Source organism: Nerophis ophidion, linkage group LG20 (assembly GCF_033978795.1).
Source record: "Nerophis ophidion isolate RoL-2023_Sa linkage group LG20, RoL_Noph_v1.0, whole genome shotgun sequence".
Taxonomy (NCBI): domain Eukaryota; kingdom Metazoa; phylum Chordata; class Actinopteri; order Syngnathiformes; family Syngnathidae; genus Nerophis; species Nerophis ophidion.
In genome coordinates this window covers 4,446,171-4,468,562 of record NC_084630.1, presented here as the reverse complement: position 1 = coordinate 4,468,562, position 22,392 = coordinate 4,446,171, and the positions used below count along the sequence as shown (strand labels likewise).

The 22,392-nt window shown below is 38.8% G+C and overlaps 1 long non-coding RNA gene across 1 annotated transcript; it reads left to right on the top strand.

The window, feature by feature from the left end:
* Positions 1-53: 53 nt before the first annotated feature.
* Positions 54-21,530, top strand: LOC133538660 (uncharacterized). The gene is made up of 2 exons (XR_009803070.1): positions 54-20,930; positions 21,037-21,530. It is a non-coding gene; the product is annotated as an uncharacterized LOC133538660 (long non-coding RNA).
* Positions 21,531-22,392: the final 862 nt, after the last annotated feature.

Below are 22,392 nucleotides of genomic sequence, written 5' to 3'. Positions count from 1 at the left end.
AAAATGTCTCTTTCATAAATAAATAAATATAAATGATATATATAAATGAGGTAGATCCCCTCGAGTTGGTCAATTGAAAAGTAGCCCGCCTGCAGAAAAAGTGTGGGCACCCCTGCTCTAGATTATTCCTGAGCATGTACCGTGTACAACCATGTCCTTTCTGACGAAAGCTTTACCAAAACTGGACGCTGTGAGAAGGAATATTGCTTATCTATGCCAGTAAATGATGGAAGTAAAGGAGTGTATCGATTCGAGGAGGAAAAAAAGAAAAGAAAAACAACACTTTTGTTAAGGCATGGACTCTTTTTGGAAAAAGACGCATGAACTATTTGACAAACATCTCTCGCTTGGTTCTCATGAAGGTTGTGGAGATAGCTTAGCCAAATACTGTATGAAGGAGCAGTGGTGCAATGTTCCACTGGATCATGTTTACTTCCTTTCTCTCTGCCAATCGTATTTTTTGCATTCTTTGACGATCGACATACCGTATTTCCTTGAATTGCCGCCGGGGCGCTAATTAATTTAAAACCTCTTCTCACTCCTGCGTTTACCGAAGGCATGCGGTAAAAGTAAGCATGCGCTAATTAATTTAAAACCTCTTCTCACTCCGGCGCTTACCAAAGGCATGCGGTAAAAGTAAGCATGCGCTAATTCAAAACCTCTTCTCACTCCGGCGCTTACCAAAGGCATGCGGTAAAAGTAAGCATGCGCTAATTATTTTAAAACCTTTTCTCACTCCGGCGCTTACTAAAGGCATGAAGTAAAAGTAAGCATGCGCTAATCGATTTACAACCTCTTCTCACTCCTGCGCTTACCAAAGGCCTGGAGTAAAAGTAAGCATGCGCTAATATTTTGAAACCTTTTCTCAGTCCTGCGCTTACCAAACGCATGCGGTAAAAGTAAGCATGCGCTAATTCAAAACCTCTTCTTACTCCGGCGCTTACCAAAGGCATGGAGTAAAAGTAAGCATGCGCTAATTATTTTAAAACCTATTCTCAGTCCTACGCTTACCAAAGGCATGCGGTAAAAGTAAGCATGCGCTAATTATTTTAAAACCTCTTCTCACTCCGGCGCTTACCAAAGGCATGCAGTAAAAGTAAGCATGCGCTAATTATTTTGAAACCTTTTCTCAGTCGTGCGCTTACCAAAGGCATGAAGTAAAAGTAAGCATGCGCTAATTATTTTAAAACCTCTTCTCACTCCTGCGCTTACCAAAGGCATGCAGTAAAAGTAAGCATGCGCTAATTATTTTGAAACCTTTTCTCAGTCCTGCCCTTACCAAAGGCATGAAGTAAAAGTAAGCATGCGCTAATTAATTCACAACCTCTTCTCACTCCTGCGCTTACCAAAGGCATGCGGTAAAAGTAAGCATGCGATAATTAATTTAAAAACTCTTCTCACTCCGGCACTTACCAAAGGCGTGCAATAAAAATTTGAGTGTGATGTAAGCCTGGACCTTAAATCCTACTGAATAGCTCTAAATCTTCTTCCCTTTATGCGATTTCAAACTACCGGTATTGAAATCAGCCTCCTCCGTTTTGAAAATGATGACAGGGGAAGTGTCACTCGTGATGTTATTTTGCGACGCGAGTTCGACCCGGCAGTATATGCCCTATATGCCCTGCAGCAATTCAAGGAAATACGGTAGTCATCTCCCGTTGAAATGAAGCGCAGACTTGTATTTTAACATCAGAAGCCGTGGCCGTTAAAGTTGGCCCCTTTGTTCCAAGCTACATCACTTGACTTGATGTCAGAGGATCGTAGTTGCTAGGAGACGTAGAGTCGTGCTCAGTTACGACTCGTAGGACAGGGGGACACTTACGTGTAGAATTTTAGAAGTTAACGCTAAAAGTTTACAGTGTGTTGCCAAGTGTTTTTAGTCCCCTTATAATGTGCTAACAGTGTTGTGGAAGGGGGCGTGGCCTGTGGGCCAGCCCCGGAATGGGGTTTGCTAAAACCGGCCGTGAAGACAGCGACAGAAGCGTTGATGGCCCAGGTGGGCCTTATCTAATCACCTGTCACCTTTATTAGCAGCAGCCGGCAGGAGACACGAGGCTGGAGCTAAAGTTAAAGTGCCAATGATTGTCACACACACACTAGGTGTGGTGAAATTTGTCCTCTGCATTTGACCCATCCCCTTGATCACCCCCTGGGAAGTGAGGGGAGCAGTGGCCAGCAGTGGTGCCACGCCCAGGAATCATTTATGGTGATTTAACCCCCAATTTCAACCTTTGATGTTGAGTGCCAAGCAGGGAGGTAATGGGTCCCATTTTTTTATAGTCTTTGGTATGACTCGGCCGGGGTTTGAACTCCCAACCTGCCGATCTCAGGGTGCTGGAGCAAGAGCGAGAGTGACGGACAGGAAAAAGACAGTTTGCTGGAAAGCATAAAACCCCTGCACAAATTTATGAAAATGTGTAACAACCCTGATCCGGGCTCACGTGGCAGTATTTGGTAGTCTGAGGAACCCACGGGAGCACAACCTCGCCAAATTGTGGAGGTTGCCCTTTCCAGCAAACTGTCTGTTTCCTGTCCCGTCTTTCTCGTTCTCGCTCCAACCATCTGTCTCCTCCCAGCAGCTGCTAATAAAGACGACAGGTGATTAGACAGACAACAAGACCCACCTGGGCCATCTACGCAACTGTCGCCTGCAGGCCACGCCCCCTCCACAAGTGTACAATATGCTTGCCGTTTACGACGTACAGCAGGGAAGGGATTCATGTGGCCCCATTCCTGGGTGGTTCTCGCTTGAGAGGAAGGTGAGGGGGTTACAGTATATTCCGGACTATAGACCGCACCTCTATATAGGCCGCGTCCACTAGATTTTACAGCAAAAAATATTTTTCCATATATTAGCCGCAGATATATACGTCGCAGTATAAGTTATTTACACAGAAAGATTCTGTAAATGTTTCCAAAACGGACCTAAATTATAATAATACTAACACAGAAACCTGTAAACGTGTTAGCATATCCGCTAATGCTAAAGACGCTAGCGTCATTACATTACAATAGCACGTACAAATATGCATGAAAACCCTCCTACAGACGTCACACATGGGACGGTTTAAGAAAGCATCAACAGTTTCGGTTATATTGGAAAACTCACGAACGTGAATGCAGTATCCATACGAGTAGAAACGCTATGGATGGCTAGTAGACTGAACGGTACTCTACTTCCAGTTGAAATTATTAAATGGAAGGACACTGCAGCACCTTGCAGTGATTTGATTAACGTGGACCCCGACTTAAACAAGTTGAAAAACTTATTCGGGTGTTACCATTTAGTGGTCAATTGTACGGAATATGTGCGATCTACTAATAAAAGTTTCAATCAATCAATCGAGCGTACTCGTCCAAAAGATGGCACCATTCTCAGTGTATTTGCCTGTTTTTTAAAAAAAAAAACAATTTTTATTATGTATGTCAGCAAAGAAAAAATACATGAATCAGCCACACCGATTTATAAGCCGCAGGGTTCAAAGCGTAGGAAAAAAATCGCGGCTTATAGTGCGGAATTTACGGGAATAATCTCGCAATTCCGTCTGGTGAAAATGATGGAAAGTGCCACTCTACATGGTCAAAGTTAGTTGCCACAAAATACATTTGAAGATATTTATCAGGTGCATGTCACGCTTCATGTGTCAGGTAAAGCAGAATGATTGTGGCCATAGGAATCCCCTTCCTACTGTAACGACGTCGTCAAAATTAGCCTTTCACATTCAATTTCTTGAGTACGGTTGATATAATTTGGATTTTAAATTTGTTTTCGTATACATTGAAGAAAAATCCTATTTATATAACGGGGCCATTCTACCGAGTCGGTGCCATTTGCCGGTTGCATCTCTCTCAGAATAAACGTGATTTTTCTGCAGACTTTAAATTTATAGAAAGCTCCTCAGTCCAAGACATTACAGTAATTCAGTGAAACATTATATTTCAACAAACAACATCAAAACCACTATAAAGTAAAATATGAACACATGAGTGTACTTAGCATTGGGGTTCCCTTGGACTACAGAGGACCTGGATGATGCAACTTCCTGTGACTTGATTTTTCAGAGGGAGTAATAATAATAATACATATTTTCTGTTATGCAGAAAAAGACACTAAATCAGGGGTGTCAAACGTATAAAAACAGTTTTATCCGGCCCGCGGGATGAGTATAACAATCGGTCGACATTTTAGAATGAAATAGTGTTGTTCTAAATGTGTCCACTGGGTGTCGCAATAGCAATTTTTTGTATCTTTGTAGATGATGCTAAATATGTAAAAAAAAAAGTTAAAATAAACCACATGATGTTAGGAAAATGTGCAAAGCCGTAATTAGATTTTGATATTATTATTTTTATTTTGATGGATTGAAAATTAACACCAATGAGTCGACTGATGAACATTATCACATGATTTATTCAGAAAGTATAAATAATAGGGGTGTGGGAAAAAATCGATTCGAATACGTTAGAATCGATCCTCATTTATAAAAAATCGATTTTTTTTTTTTTTTTTTTTATCAATCCAACAAAACACTACACAGCAATACCATAACAATGCAATCCGATTCCAAAACCGAACCTGACCCAGCAACACTCAGAATTGCAATAAACAGAGCAATTGAGAGGAGACACAAACACCACACAGAACAGACCAAAAGTAGTGAAACAAAAATGAATATTATCAACAACAGTATCAATATTAGTTATAATTTCAGCATAGCAGTGAGTAAAAATCCCTCATTGACATCATTAGACATTTATAAAAATAAAAAAAATAACAATAGTGTCACAGTGGCTTACACTTGCATCACATCTCATAAGCTGGACAACACACTGTGTCCAATGTTTTCACAAAGATAAAATAAGTCATATTTTTGGTTCGTTTAATAGTTAAAACAAATTTACATTATTGCATTCAATTGATAAAACATTGTCCTTTACAATTATAAAATCTTTTTTTTTTTTTTAAATCTACTACTCTGCTAGCATGTTAGCAGACTGGGGTAGATCCTGCTGAAATCTGTCTTGAATGAATACGGAATCGTTTTGAATCGGAAAAATTTAAATATTATCGAATCGTGACCCCAATAATCGATATTGAATCGAATCGTAGGACACCCAAAGATTCACAGCCCTAATAAATAATACCAAATAAAAATATAACACAAACATGTAAGTGTAAAAAAAAACACAACAACATTATGATTTGTACATTTTCAGAATGTGCTTATTCTATTTTTAAACAAAGAAAACAATCTGAAGTTGTCTTTATTTTTAAGTTATCGTGCCGTGATTTTACCAGTCCGGTCCATTTTTCTCCATGTGGCCCCCCATCTAAAATGAGTTTGACACCCCTGATCTAAAAAAAATAACAGAGCATATGACGCCAAAACGGCAATTGCAACATAAAGACAATATTATCACATAAATTATTCAGAAAGTATAAATAACGACAAAAAAAAGATAGCATAAAATTAACCGCAACATGTAAGTGTAAATAACCCCGACAAAATTATGATTTGTACATTTTCAGAATGTGCTTATTCTATTTTCAAACAAAGAAAACAATCTGAAGTTGTCTTTATTTTTAAGTTATCGTGCCGTGATTTTACCAGTCCGGCCCACTTGGGAGTAATTTTTTCTCCATATTATCCCATAAATTATTCAGAAAGTATAAATAACGACAAAAAAAAGATAGCATAGAATTAACCGCAAAATGTAAGTGTAAATAATCCCGACAAAATTATTTTCAAACAAAGAAAACAATCTGAAGTTGTCTTTATTTTTAAGTTATCGTGCCGTGATTTTGCCAGTCCGGTCCATTTTTCTCCATGTGGCCACCCCATCTAAAATGAGTTTGACACCCCTGATCTAAACAAATAACAGAGCATATGACGCCAAAAGGGCAATTGCAACATAAAGACAATATTATCACATAAATCATTCAGAAAGTATAAATAACGACAAAAAAAAGATAGCGTAGAATTAACCGCAACATGTAAGTGTAAATAACCCCGACAAAATTATGATTTGGACATTTTCAGAATGTGCTTATTCTATTTTTAAACAAAGAAAACAATCTGAAGTTGTCTTTATTTTTAAGTTATCGTGCCGTGATTTTACCAGTCCGGTCCACTCGAGAGTAGATTTTTCTCCATGTGGCCCCCCCCATTTAAAATGAGTTTGACACCCCTGATCTAAACAAATAACAGAGCATATGACGCCAAAACGGCAATTGCAACATAAAGGTAATATCATTAAAATTATTCAGAAAGTATAAATAACGACAAAAAAAAGATAGCATAGAATTAACCGCAACATGTAAGTGTAAATAACCCCGACAAAATTATGATTTGGACATTTTCAGAATGTGCTTATTCTATTTTTAAACAAAGAAAACAATCTGAAGTTGTCTTTATTTTTAAGTTATCGTGCCGTGATTTTACCAGTCCGGTCCACTTGGGAGTAGATTTTTCTCCATGTGGCCCCCCCCATCTAAAATGAGTTTGACACCCCTGATCCAAACAAATAACAGAGCATATGACGCCAAAACGGCAATTGCAACATAAAGATAATATTATCACATAAATTATTCAGAAAGTATAAATAACGACAAAAAAAAAAGATAGCGTAGAATTAACCGCAACATGTAAGTGTAAATAACCCCGACAAAATTAAGATTTTTACACTTTCAGAATGTGCTTGTTCTATTTTTAAACAAAGAAAAAAATCTGAAGTTGTCTTTATTTTTAAGTTATCGTGCCGTGATTTTACCAGTCCGGTCCATTTTTCTCCATGTGGCCCCCCATCTAAAATGAGTTTGACACCCCTGATCCAAACAAATAACAGAGCATATGACGCCAAAACGGCAATTGCAACATAAAGGTAATATCATTAAAATTTTTCAGAAAGTATAAATAACAACAAAAAAAAGATAGCGTAGAATTAACCGCAACATGTAAGTGTAAATAACCCCGACAAAATTATGATTTGTACATTTTCAGAATGTGCTTATTCTATTTTTAAACAAAGAAAACAATCTGAAGTTGTCTTTATTTTTAAGTTATCGTGCCGTGATTTTACCAGTCCGGTCCACTTGGGAGTAGATTTTTCTCCATGTGGCCCCCCCCATCTAAAATGAGTTTGACACCCCTGATCCAAACAAATAACAGAGCATATGACGCCAAAACGGCAATTGCAACATAAAGATAATATTATCACATAAATTATTCAGAAAGTATAAATAACGACAAAAAAAAAAGATAGCGTAGAATTAACCGCAACATGTAAGTGTAAATAACCCCGACAAAATTAAGATTTTTACACTTTCAGAATGTGCTTGTTCTATTTTTAAACAAAGAAAAAAATCTGAAGTTGTCTTTATTTTTAAGTTATCGTGCCGTGATTTTACCAGTCCGGTCCATTTTTCTCCATGTGGCCCCCCATCTAAAATGAGTTTGACACCCCTGATCCAAACAAATAACAGAGCATATGACGCCAAAACGGCAATTGCAACATAAAGGTAATATCATTAAAATTTTTCAGAAAGTATAAATAACAACAAAAAAAAGATAGCGTAGAATTAACCGCAACATGTAAGTGTAAATAACCCCGACAAAATTATGATTTGTACATTTTCAGAATGTGCTTATTCTATTTTTAAACAAAGAAAACAATCTGAAGTTGTCTTTATTTTTAAGTTATCGTGCCGTGATTTTACCAGTCCAGTCCACTTGGGACTAGATTTTTCTCCATGTGGCCCCCCATCTAAAATGAGTTTGACACCCCTGATCCAAACAAATAACAGAGCATATGACGCCAAAACGGCAATTGCAACATAAAGACAATATTATCACATAAATTATTCAGAAAGTATAAATAACAACAAAAAAAAGATAGCATAAAATTAACCGCAACATGTAAGTGTAAATAACCCCGACAAAATTAAGATTTTTACACTTTCAGAATGTGCTTATTCTATTTTTAAACAAAGAAAACAATCTGAAGTTGTCTTTATTTTTAAGTTATCGCGCCGTGATTTTACCAGTCCGGTCCACTTGGGAGTAGATTTTTCTCCATATTATCCCATAAATTATTCAGAAAGTATAAATAACGACAAAAAAAAGATAGCATAGAATTAACCGCAAAATGTAAGTGTAAATAATCCCGACAAAATTATTTTCAAACAAAGAAAACAATCTGAAGTTGTCTTTATTTTTAAGTTATCGTGCCGTGATTTTGCCAGTCCGGTCCATTTTTCTCCATGTGCCCCCCCCATCTAAAATGAGTTTGACACCCCTGATCCAAACAAATAACAGAGCATATGACGCCAAAACGGCAATTGCAACATAAAGACAATATTATCACATAAATTATTCAGAAAGTATAAATAACGCCAAAAAAAAAAGATAGCGTAGAATTAACCGCAACATGTAAGTGTAAATAACCCCGACAAAATTATGATTTGTACATTTTCAGAATGTGCTTATTCTATTTTTAAACAAAGAAAACAATCTGAAGTTGTCTTTATTTTCAAGTTATCGTGCCGTGATTTTACCAGTCCGGCCCACTTGAGAGTAGATTTTTCTCCATGTGGCCCCCCATCTAAAATGAGTTTGACACCCCTGCACTAAATAGTATAATTTGTCTATAAAATTTGTTATAAGTACAGCTCCGCATATAACATCGTATCTTTATCAAAGAAAACAAAAAAAAGACAAAATAAATAGATGAACTAACCGCAATAATAAATTTATTAACATTGTTTTTTTGGAGTCTAACAGAAAATATTTATTGTGTATCAATTTGCCTGAAATTTTAAAAAGCGTCCTTATTTAAAACATTAAAAAAATATGATTGACTTCAACCACTTGAAACTGCAACATAAATGTAAATACACTCAATAAATACTAATGAGTTAACATTGATCAGCAGCTTTAACTGAGGAACATAATAAATACAAGACTTTAAAGACCTACTGAAAGCCACTACTAGCGACCACACAGTCTGATAGTTTATATATCAATGATGAAATATTAACATTGCAACACATGCCAATACGGCCTTTTTACTTTACTAAATTGCAATTTTAAATTGACGTCACGGATTGTAGCGGACATTTTGATCCAGCACCGATCGCAGCTATAAGTCGTCTGCTTTAATCGCATAATTACACAGTATTCTGGACATCTGTGTTGCTAAATCTTTTGCAATTTGTTCATTTAATAATGGAGACGTCAAAGAAGAAAGATGTAGGTGGGAAGCGGTGTATTGCGGCCGCCTTTAGCAACACAAAAACAGCTGGTGTTTCCTTGTTTACATTCGCCTCTTACCGTAGACATGAGCGGAGAGCTTGCGTCGTTCCTCTTGCCTCCTCCCACCGGCCGCCCCCGACCGTCGGATGCTTACACCGTATAGTAGGGGGGGGAAAGAATCTCAACCCGGCTGCCTTGCCTCGTCGAAAAAACGTGGCTTCCCTCGGCGACCTTGAATTGATTAACGTGGACCCCGACTTAAACAAGTTGAAAAATGTATTCGGGTGTTACCATTTAGTGGTCAATTGTACGGAATATGTACTGAACTGTGCAATCTGCTAATAAAAGTATCAATCAATCAATCAAAGACACTGCCGGTCACCACACCCGTGGCCACACCCCTCCGACTTTCAGGTACGACCATATAATCTCTTCCGAGGATGTTGTAGTCGTAATGATTTGTGCAGTCCTTTGAGACATTTGTGATTTGGGGCTATATAAATAAACATTGATTGATTGATTGAAAACACTAGTAACACAATAAGCAGATAAGGGATTTTCCAGAATTATCCTAGTAAATGTGTCTAAGAACATCTGAATTTTTTTTTTCTTCTAGTCCTTCACTCTTACTTTCCTCATCCACGAATCTTTCAACCTCGCTTAAATTAATGTGGAAATCGTCGCTTTCTCGGTTCGAATCGCTCTCGCTGCTGGTGGCCATGATTGTAAACAGTGTGAGAATGTGAGGAGCCCTACAACCCGTGACATCACACGCACATCGTCTGCTACTTCCGGTAAAGTCAAGGCTTTTTTATTAGCGACCAAAAGTTGCAAACTTTATCGTGGATGTTCTCTACTAAATCCTTTCAGCAAAAATATGGCAATATCGCGAAATGATCAAGTATGACACATAAAATTCGTTTAAATAAGAGCATCTCATTTCAGTAGGCTTTTAATCTAATAAACAAACTTGATTAAAACAATTTGTGCTGATTTTTGATACAAATAAAGATGTAGTCAGGATTAATGCCAACAATGAGCATGTTTTTTCGTACCGCCCCGCTATTTCAAAAAGGAACATGCTATAGTAACCCATAAAATGTTGTATGTAATAATAATTCTTTGAAAATCGGTAGGATTTCAAATATTTTATTGTGAAGTCTAATTTTAGGAATCGGGACGGGAAATAAATGCTATATTTTGCAGTGTTCAAGGTTTAAATTCGTCTTTGAAATTGCATTTATTAAATATAAAATCCGATTTATTTGCAGGACACTTTGCTTAGGTAAAAAAATGATTAAACATATAAACATTGAGAGTGCATCGTATATTTCCAGTTGTTTAACCACAGCATGTCCGAAAAGGTGTAGGAAGAAGCAGAGCTGATTTAATCCCACTCCTTTTCATATCATAGTAAGCGGATCAATGCAGTAATCCCGTATTTTTCGGACTATAAAATGCACTTAAAATCCTTTCGTTTTTTCAAAAATCGACAGTGAGCCCTTATAACCAGCTGTGCATAATGTACGGCATAATTCTGGTTGTGCTTACCGACCTCGAAGCAATTTTATTTGGTACATGGTGTAATGTAAAGTGTGACCAGTAGATGGCAGTCACACATGAGAGATACGTGGAGACTGCAATATGATCGCAGTAAACAACACCAACACTTTAAATGTTCCATTGAGAGTATAGAAAATTACACACGGCGCTCAAAAATCTATCAAAAATGTTTTTTAGTACGACTTCGGTAAACTATGATGGATTGTCGGCGCATTAAACTTTTATGAATCGGGACGGAAAATAAAATGCTATATTTTGCTATATTTCATCTTTGAAATTGCATTTATTAAATATAAATCAGATTTATTTGCAGGACACTTGGCTTAGTTAAAAAATAATTTGACGGTTCATTTAATCTTGCGGACGCAAATGGCACCGATGCGTTTGAAAGGCCCGTCAGTATTTTAATTCGTTTTTTCTCCTTCTAAAAAACTTGGGGCTTTACATGTTTCATCTCCATCTTGTTTTCGGGTCAGATATCCATATTAGATTGCATCAAAATGTAGTGTACTCCTTTGTAAATAAAAATAATAATGATAAAAGTCCATCCATCCATCCATCTTCTTCCGCTTATCCGAGGTCGGGTCGCGGGGGCAGCAGCCTAAGCAGGGAAGCCCAGACTTCCCTTTCCCCAGCCACTTCGTCTAGCTCTTCCCGGGGGATCCCGAGGCGTTCCCAGGCCAGCCGGGAGACATAGTCTTCCCAACGTGTCCTGGGTCTTCCCCGTGGCCTCCTACCGGTTGGACGTGCCCTAAACACCTCCCTAGGGAGGCGTTCGGGTGGCATCCTGACCAGATGCCCGAACCACCTCATCTGGCTCCTCTCCATGTGGAGGAGCAGCGGCTTTACTTTGAGTTCCTCCCGGATGGCAGAGCTTCTCACTTATCCTTTCGGTCATGACCCAAAGCTCATGACCATAGGTGAGGATGGGAACGTGGATCGACCGGTAAATTGAGAGCTTTTCCTTCCGGCTCAGCTCCTTCTTCACCACAACGGATCGATACAGCGTCCGCATTACTGAAGACGCCGCACCGATCCGCCTGTCGATCTCACGATCCACTCTTCCCTCACTCGTGAACAAGACTCCTAGGTACTTGAACTATGAAAGAAATATTCATGAGTATTGCAGGTTTTTATACCAACAACGCCTGAACGTGCTTTTCTTCCATCGATTAGACGTGAAAGAAACTAAGAAAGTGCAGTTTGACTTCTTTTTACAACACGATGGTTCATTTGGGATGATTGTAGGCTGTGTGCATGCAGGTGGTAGCAACATTCATGCATGCCAGTCCTTAAACGCAGCATGCCGGTCCTTAAACGCACCACGCCACTCGTGATCAAGTTCAACCTCCGGATGTACAAGTGGGTCGAACTTCAAAAGTCTTACCGTCTCACGGTCAGTATTTTTAAAATATTTTTGTGGACAGTTGGTCAGATATTTCCCGGGGCAGTTAGTTGATCTGCCCCCAGCACTGTGCGTTTCAGAAATAATATATTTCAATTAATTCAGAAAATGTTTTCCGTGTTTAAAAATAATGTCCGGCAACTCCAAAACACTTTGAAATCATGACAAATTGTGTTTCTAGGCAGAAAAGGAGGTGATTGTGCTGAACCGACTTAATATCTTCATGTTCAACTGACAAATGCAATTTCATGGAAGCGAATGACAAAAAAAAAACAGACTAATTTCTGCTGACAAAACACTTTTTGACTTAAACGAAACTTTTAGTCGCTCGACCAGCGGGACCACTCCCTCGCCAACGTCACGTTATGGTGGTTTACGTCCTAATCTTAAATGTTTATGTAGTTTTCGTTGCTCTTTTTCGTGATCTAGCCGGCTTTATCCTTGCACTGCCGTGCGAGAATGTTTTTAAAACTGCTTTCCCACGATGCATTGTGGTATGTCAATGCGTTTTCTTTAGTTTCATGACTATTTTACATTGTAGATTGTCACTGGAGGCATCAAAACTGTGAAAGTGAAAAGTGAAGAGAATTATATTTTATATAGCGCTTTTCTCTAGTAACTCAAAGCGCTTTACATAGTGAAACCCAATATCTAAGTTACATTTAAACCAGTGTGGGTGGCACTGGGAGCAGGTGGGTAAAGTGTCTTGCCCAAGGACACAACAGCAGTGACTTGGATGACAGAAGCAGGGATTGAACCTGAAACCCTCAAGTTGCTGGCACGGCCACTCTACCAACCGAGCTATACCGCCCTATACCGAAAACCATTTCAGGTGACTACCTCTTGAAGCTCATGGAGAGAATGCCAAAAGTGTGCAAAGCAGTCATCAGAGCAAAGGGTGACTATTTTAGATAAACTAGAATATAAAACATGTTTTGAGTTATTTCACATTTTTTTGTTAAGTACATAACTCCACAGGTGTTCATTCATAGTTTTGATGCCTTCAGTGACTATCTACAATGTAAATAGTCATGAAAATAGAGAAAACCTATTGAATGAGAAGAAAGTGTGTCCAAACTTTTGTACTGTACTGTATGTACAGTACAGTACAAAAGTTGCCTACCCCTGCATTAGTGGATAAGCGGAAAATGAGTGAAAGCGACAGAAACGTCGCCATGGAGACGATGGTTTTCTTACTTGCCTTACTTTATTCCACAAAGTACCATCTCAGAAAACACTTAATGACCAACGATGAAACACAGCGCAGTAGGCCTAAGGTTTCATTAAAAAGCTAAAAAGTATATTTAAAAGCCTACTGAAAGCCACTACTAGCGACCACGCAGTCTGATAGTTTATATATCAATGATGAAATATCAACATTGCAACACATGACAATACGGTCTTTTTAGTTTCCTAAATTGCAATTTTACATTTCCCGGGAGTTTCTTCTTAAAAACATTGTGACGTCACGGACTGTTAGGAAATATTAGCGCTGCACACACACACAGCTAAAAGTCGTCTGCTTTAATCGCATAATTACACAGTATTTTGGACATCTGTGTTGCTGAATCTTTTGCAATTTGTTCAATTAATAATGGAGAAGTCAAAGTAGAAAGATGGAGTTGGGAAGCTTTAGCCTTTAGCCACACAAACACACGGTGATTCCTTGTTTAAAATTCCCGGAGGTGAAACTTTACTATGGATCCCGACCGAATGTCAGCCAGCAGGTTTCGGTGAGAAAATTGTGGTAAAAAGTCGCCTCTTACCGGAGATCAGCTGAGCTTACGCCGTCCATAAAGCTGCCGTCGACATCCCTGAGACACTGGCGTCACACACACACCTCCGACTATCAGGTACTGTTAAACTCACTAAAACACTAGCAACACAATAGAAAGATAAGGGATTTCACAGAATTATCCTAGTAAATGTGTCTAAAAACATCAGAATTCGTCTCAATGCAAACGTGTTTTTGTTTTTTTAACTTTTTTTTTTTCTAGTCCTTCGCTATCAATATCCTCAAAACACAAATCTTTCATCCTCGCTCAAATTAATGTTTAAATTGTCGTTTTCTCGGTCCGAATAGCTCTTCTTGTTGGAGGCTCCCATTAAAAACAATGTGAGGATATGAGGAGCCATCAACGGGTGACATCATCATCTGCTACTTTCGGTAAAGGCAGGGCTTTTCTGTTAGCGACCAAAAGTTGCAAACTTTATCATCGATGTTCTCTACTAAATCCTTTCAGCAAAAATATGGCAATATCGCGAAATGATCAAGTATGACACATAGAATGGACCTGCTATCCCCGTTTAAATAAGAACATCTCATTTCAGTAGGCTTTTTAGAAGCACCACCCCGCTATAGAGAAAAAATTAACAGTTTTTTAGTTGGAACTTCTGATGCAGAATACTGTGTAATTATGCGATTAAAGCAGACTACTTATAGCTTGGATCGGGCTGGAAAATAATGTCCGATACAACCCGGGATGTCAAACGCACGCGTCATCATACCGCGACGTTTTCAGCAGGATAATTCGCGCGGAATTTAAAATTGCAATTTAGTAAACTAAAAAGGCCGTATTGGCGTGTGTTGCAATGTTAATATTTCATCATTGATATATAAACTAAAACGCTGTTTCCTTGTTCAAAATTCCTGAAGTTGAAGCTTTACTATGAATCAGAGCGGTCAAGCGAACGTGGATTCCGACCACATGTCAACAGTTTTCGGTGAGAAAATTGTGGTAATAAGTTGGCTCTTACCAGAGACATCAGCGGAGCTTCCGTCCTCCTGCAGCTGCGTGAATTCCCTCAGAGACACTGGCGTCAACACACCCGTGGCCACACCCCTCCGACTTTCACGTACTATTTAATCTCACTAAAACACTAGTAACACAATAGGCAGATAAGGGATTTTCCAGAATTCCATCCATCCATCATCTTCCGCTTATCCGAGGTCGGGTCGCGGGGGCAGCAACCTAAGCAGGGAAGCCCAGACTTCCCTCTCCCCAGCCACTTCATCTAGCTCTTCCCGGGGGATCCCGAGGCGTTCCCAGGCCAGCCGGGAGACATAGTCTTCCCAACGTGTCCTGGGTCTTCCCCGTGGCCTCCTACCAGCTGGACGTGCCCTAAACACCTCCCTAGGGAGGCGTTCGGGTGGCATCCTGACCAGATGCCCGAACCACCTCATCTGGCTCCTCTCCATGTGGAGGAGCAGCGGCTTTACTTTGAGTTCCTCCCGGATGGCAGAGCTTCTCACCCTATCTCTAAGGGAGAGACCTGGAAACTCATTTGGGCCGCTTGTACCCGTGATCTTATCCTTTCGGTCATGACCCAAAGCTCATGACCATAGGTGAGGATGGGAACGTAGATCGACCGGTAAATTGAGAGCTTTGCCTTCCGGCTCAGCTCCTTCTTCACCACAACGGATCGGTACAACGTCCGCATTACTGAAGACGCCGCACCGATCCGCCTGTCGATCTCACGATCCACTCTTCCCTCACTCGTGAACAAGACTCCTAGGTACTTGAACTCCTCCACTTGGGGCAGGGTCTCCTCCCCAACCCGGAGATGGCATTCCACCCTTTTCCGGGCGAGAACCATGGACTCGGACTTGGAGGTGCTGATTCTCATTCCGGTCGCTTCACACTCGGCTGCGAAATTGCAATTTTTTTTTATCGATTTCTAAAAGTAATGATTAAATTCAGAAAAAGGTTTAATAAGAATCGGGATTCGGATGTGAATTGATGTGGAAAAAACCCCACGGGAACCCAGAGCAAGGTGGTTGTAACCAAACTACGACACACCAGATATTTGAAGCTTTTTCTAAAAAAGTTGCAATTACTTACCCTCGTCAACTATTACATTTATTAAGGACTCATGTAGTTACTAATGCAGTTACTTTTGGGGAAAGTAACCGCCATGTTTTCAACAGGATACTTCCTTCGCGGGAAATTTAAAATTGCAATTTAGTAAACTAAAAAGGCCGTATTGGCATGTGTTGCAATGTTAATATTTCATCATTGATATATAAACTAAAACGGTGTTTCCTTGTTCAAAATTCCTGAAATTGAAGCTTTACTATGAATCAGAGCGGTCAAGCGAACGTGGATTCCGACCACATGTCAACAGTTTTCGGTGAGAAAATTGTGGTAATAAGTTGGCTCTTACCGGAGACATCAGCGGAGCTTCCGTCAGACTGTGTGGTCGCTAGTAGTGGCTTTCAGTAGGCCTTTAGAAGCTTTGTGGAAAAGGGAAGGCACAATAAGAAGTTTCCATTCTAGTTTCATTTTGAAGGAATTCATCCTTGCAAAGTCCACCCATCATCCTCCGTATTGAATCCTTTTTGTTCTTTCATTTGTCTTATTCAACAGTCGCTATAAACTCCAGAAATGATCTCGGAGAGTCGTATGTATGTTTATGTTTTACAATGTTTACATGTATTTTAGTCCTTTTTTTTTTTTTTATCTCAATGTGCTCAATTATGGCCAGATACTGATGAAGTGTGTTTATTTCTTACAATATATGCTCACATTCTTGTAACTCAGTGGCGGTCCCGGCTTAAATGGCGCCATGTGCGAGCCCCCTTTGTCGTCGTTGTCGTCATCTCATCCGCGTCATGTGAGCTGTGTTGATGGTGCACTGAGCACAGATGAATAGGAATGGGTTTTTTTCCCCTTTATCCTTGCGGCGCCCCCTTTAGAATACCCAAACCCGCGGCTGCATGTACTCTCCGAGTACATAAGACTGTAGTAGACCTCCATACAGGAAGTCACCGCCCTCCACTGTGAGTTTAGAGAGGTGCTGTCATCGTGTTGAATGAGTCAAAAGTGCAAGAAACGCCTTATCGCCAAACTCAAACAGTCACATGATCTCTTCCCAGCAGGCACGAGACATTGATTCAGCGTTGATACGTACATGTCCTTTAAATCTGACTTCCAAATAACGTTGGAAATGTTTGTGTATTGATGTCTAACGTTGGATGCCAAGTTGTTGGTTGGGAAATGACCAACTTTTAACGGTTAAATCAAGGTCACAACCTGATTCTGAATGGACAATAAATAAGTATGTTGTTTCAACGTTGTATTTGTGACTATCGGTTGAAAAATGACCACAATTCATGGTCAACTCAAGGTCACAACCAGACATAGATTAGACGTCGTAAAAAAATAGGTTTTAATGTTAGGTTTGTGTTGTAGAATATCGGTTGGGAATTGACCACATTTCTACCGTTAAATCAAGGTCACAACCTGACATTGAATAAACATTCAAAAGCATGTTGTTTTTGTGACTATTGGTTGAAAAATGACCACAATTCATGGTCAACTCAAGGTCATAACTTGACGGATTAGACGTCGTAAAAAAGTATGTTTCGATGTTAGGTTTGTGTTGTAGAATATTGGTTGGGAAATCACCAAATTTCAACGGTTAAATCAAGGTCACAACCTGACATTGAATAAACATTCAAAAGCATGTTGTTTTTGTGACTATTGGTTGAAAAATGACCACAATTCATGGTCAACTCAAGGTCACAACCTGACATAGATTAGACGTCGTAAAAAAGTATGTTTCGATGTTAGGTTTGTGTTGTAGAATATTGGTTGGGAAATGACCAAATTTCAACGGTTAAATCAAGGTCACAACCTGACATTGAATAAACATTCAAAAGCATGTTGTTTCAACGTCGTATTTGTGACTATCGGTTGAAAAATGACCACAATTCATGGTCAACTCAAGGTCACAACCTGACATAGATTAGACGTCGTAAAAAAGTATGTTTCGATGTTAGGTTTGTGTTGTAGAATATTGGTTGGGAAATCACCAAATTTCAACGGTTAAATCAAGGTCACAACCTGATATTGAATAAACATTCAAAAGCATGTTGTTTCAATGTTGTTTTTGTGACTATCGGTTGAAAAATGACCACAATTCATGGTCAACTCAAGGTCACAACCTGACATAGATTAGACGTCGTAAAAAAATAGGTTTTAATGTTAGGTTTGTGTTGTAGAATATCGGTTGGGAATTGACCACATTTCTACCGTTAAATCAAGGTCACAACCTGACATTGAATAAACATTCAAAAGCATGTTGTTTTTGTGACTATTGGTTGAAAAATGACCACAATTCATGGTCAACTCAAGGTCACAACCTGACATAGATTAGACGTCGTAAAAAAGTAGGTTTTAATGTTAGGTTTGTGTTGTAGAATATTGGTTGGGAATTGACCACATTTCTACCGTTAAATCAAGGTCACAACCTGACATTGTATAAACATTCAAAAGCATGTTGTTTCAATGTTGTTTTTGTGACTATCGGTTGAAAAATGACCACAATTCATGGTCAACTCAAGGTCACAACCTGACATAGATTAGACGTCGTAAAAAAGTAGGTTTTAATGTTAGGTTTGTGTTGTAGAATATTGGTTGGGAAATCACCAAATTTTAACGGTTAAATCAAGGCCACAGCCTGACATTGTATAAACATTCAAAATAATGTTGTTTCAATGTTGTATTTGTGACTATTGGTTGAAAAATGACCACAATTCATGGTCAACTCAAGGTCACAACCTGACACAGATTAGACGTCGTAAAAAAGTATGTTTCGATGTTAGGTTTGTGTTGTAGAATATTGGTTGGGAAATCACCAAATTTCAACGGTTAAATCAAGGTCACAACCTGACATTGAATAAACATTCAAAAGCATGTTGTTTCAATGTTGTATTTGTGACTATTGGTTGAAAAATGACCACAATTCATGGTCAACTCAAGGTCACAACCTGACATTTATTTAACATCGCAAAAAAGCATTTTTCATTAGGTTAGTGTTGTAAAACATTGGTTGAAAAATGGCCAAAATTCAATGATCAAACCAACGTCACAACCCAACGTAAATTAAACGTCACCAAAAAGCATGTTGTTTCAATATTAGGTTTGTGTTGGAGAATATTGATTGAAAAATGGCCAAAATTCAATGGTCAAACCAACGTCACAACCCAACGTTGATTAAACGTCGCCAAAAAGTAGGTTTTAACGTTACGTTTGTGTTGGAGAACATCGGTTATAAAATGACCAAAATTCAATGGTCAACTCAAGGTCACAACCTGACATTGATTAAACATTGCAAAAAATGATGTTTCAACGTTAGGTTTGTGTTATAGATTATGGGTTGGGAAATGACCAAATTTCAACAATTAAATCAACATCACAACCTGACATTGAATAAACATTCAAAACCATGTTGTTTGTGTTGTAGAATATTGGTTGAAAAATGACGAAATTCAATGGTCAACTCAAGGTCACAACCTGACATTGATTAAACATCGCAAAGAAGCATGTTTCGGTAGGTTTGTGTTGTAGAACATCGGTTATAAAACGACTAAAATTCAACGGTCAACTCAAAGTCACAACCTGACATTGATTAAACATCGCAAAAAAGCATGTTTCGCTAGGTTTGTGTTGTAGAACATTGGTTTAAAAATGACCAAAACTCAATGGTCAAACCAACGTCACAACCCAACGTTAATTAAACGTTGCCAAAAAGCATGTTGTTTAAATGTTAGGTTTGTGTTGTAGAACATTGGTTGAAAAATGACGAAATTCAATGGTCAACTCAAGGTCACAACCTGATATTGATTAAACATTGCAAAAAAGCATGTTTCGTTAGGTTTGTGTTGTAGAACATCGGTCATAAAACGACCAAAATTCAATGGTCAACTCAAAGTCACAACCTGACATTGATTAAACATCGCAAAAAAGCATGTTTCGTTAGGTTCGTGTTGTAGAATATTGGTTTAAAAATGACCAAAACTTAATGGTCAAACCAACGTCGGATCCAACGTTAATTAAACGGTGCCAAAAAGCATGTTGTTTCAACGTTAGGTTTGTGTTGGAGAACATCGGTTATAAAATGACCAAAATTCAACGGTCAACTCAAGGTCACAACCCAACGTTGATTTAATGTCGCAAAAAAGCATGTTTCGGTAGGTTTGTGTTGTAGAACGTTGGTTATAAAACGACCAAAATTCAACGGTCAACTCAAAGTCACAACCTGACATTGATTAAACATCGCAAAAAAGCATGTTTCGTTAGGTTTGTGTTGTAGAATATTGGTTTAAAAATGACCAAAATCCAATGGTCCAACCAACGTCACAACCTGACATTGATTAAACATTGCAAAAAAGTATGTTGTTTCAACGTTAGGTTTGTGTTGTAGATTATGGGTTGGGAAATGACCAAATTTCAACAATTAAATCAACATCACAACCTGACATTGAATAAACATTCAAAAGCATGTTTGTGTTGTGGAATATTGGTTGAAAAAAGACGAAATTCAATGGTCAACTCAAAGTCACAACCTGGCATTGATTAAACATCGCAAAAAAGCATGTTTCATTAGGTTTGTGTTGTAGAACGTTGGTTATAAAACGACTAAAATTCAACGGTCAACTCAAAGTCACAACCTGACATTGATTAAACATCGCAAAAAAGCATGTTTCGTTAGGTTTGTGTTGTAGAATATTGGTTTAAAAATGACCAAAACTCAATGGTCAAACCAACGTCAGATCCAACGTTAATTGAACGTTGCCAAAAAGCATGTTGTTTTAACGTTAGGTTTGTGTTGGAGAACATCGGTTATAAAATGACCAAAATTCAATGGTCAACTCAAAGTCACAACCTGACATTGATTAAACATCGCAAAAAAGCATGTTTCATTAGGTTTGTGTTGTAGAACATCGGTTATAAAACGACTAAAATTCAATGGTCAACTCAAGGTCACAACCCAACGTTGATTTAATGTCGCAAAAAAAGCATGTTTCGTTAGGTTTGTGTTGTAGAATATTGGTTTAAAAATGACCAAAACTCAATGGTCAAACCAACGTCACAACCCAACGTTAATTAAACGTTGCCAAAAAGCAGGTTTCAATGTTAGGTTTGTGTTGTAGAACATTGGTTGGGAAATGACCAAAATTCAATGGTCAAACCAACGTCACAACATTGATTATGATTAAACGTTGCCAAAAAGCATGTTGCTCCAACGTTTTGTTCGAGTTTCTCAACGTCAGGACCTAATCCAACAAGTTCCCAACGTTGTTTCAATGTCTGCTGCCTGCCGGGTTGCTCTGCTTGTACGTGTAGACAGTAAGCCCACCTAGACAATAAAGGAAGGATTACGTTGTATTCTGCAAATGTTTGTTCTCTTCCCTCTTTAGGCTGAAACCTTTCAAACGAGTCTGAGCAACTTACCTTGTAATTGATTGTGTCATTTGTACCTAATGTATGATAATGCAAATAAAGAACTGAAAATGGAGGTTCATACTTTGGCAAAGTAGTATTTATTTTGTCTCTTTTTTTTTGCAGCAAGAGTCCTATATTTTTGGAAGCAATTAAGACTAACCCTTAATTTAATAACGCAATGTTTTGTCTTTTTGATTGATTGAATCCAATGAGTGACGTGAGCAAAGGAAGACTTTCAATTCTGTTATCCTTCAAGGGCAGGGGGCGGCAACCCACGGCTCTTTGATCACTTTGATGTGGCTCAGCTGCTAAATTGTCGACCCCAACGACTATTCCGTGAGGTTTCCGGATTTTAGCGCCTCTCTCAGAAATCACCTGGGGATAACGATCTCTAATTTTCACCTGGACCACAATACTGAGGTCGTGCAGTGATGGCAATGTCTTTAACCTCTGTCTTTAACTAACGCATACTTAGTCAACAACCATGCAGGTTACACTGAGGATTGTAATATAAACAACTTAAACACTCTTAATATGCGCCACACCAAACAAGAATGACAAACACATTTCGGGAGAACATCGGCACTGTAACACAACATAAACACAAAAAAACAAATACCCAGAATTCCATGCATCCCTGCTCTACAATAGCACCAAACCCCGCCCACCTCCACAGACGCACGGAGAGGGTGGGGGGGATTTGGTGCTAGCGGGGTGCATAATGTAGCCAGGAAGAGTGTTTATGTTGTGTTACAGTGCCGATGTTCTCCCAAAATGTGTTTGTCATTCTTGTTTGGTGTGGGTTCACAGTGTGGCGCATATTAGTAAGAGTGTTAAAGTTGTTTATATCACAACCCTCAGTGTAACCTGTATGGCTGTTGAACAAGTATGTCTCGTGCGACATGTGACTGGGCTAGCAAGCTGATTGGACGTCTTGTAGAGG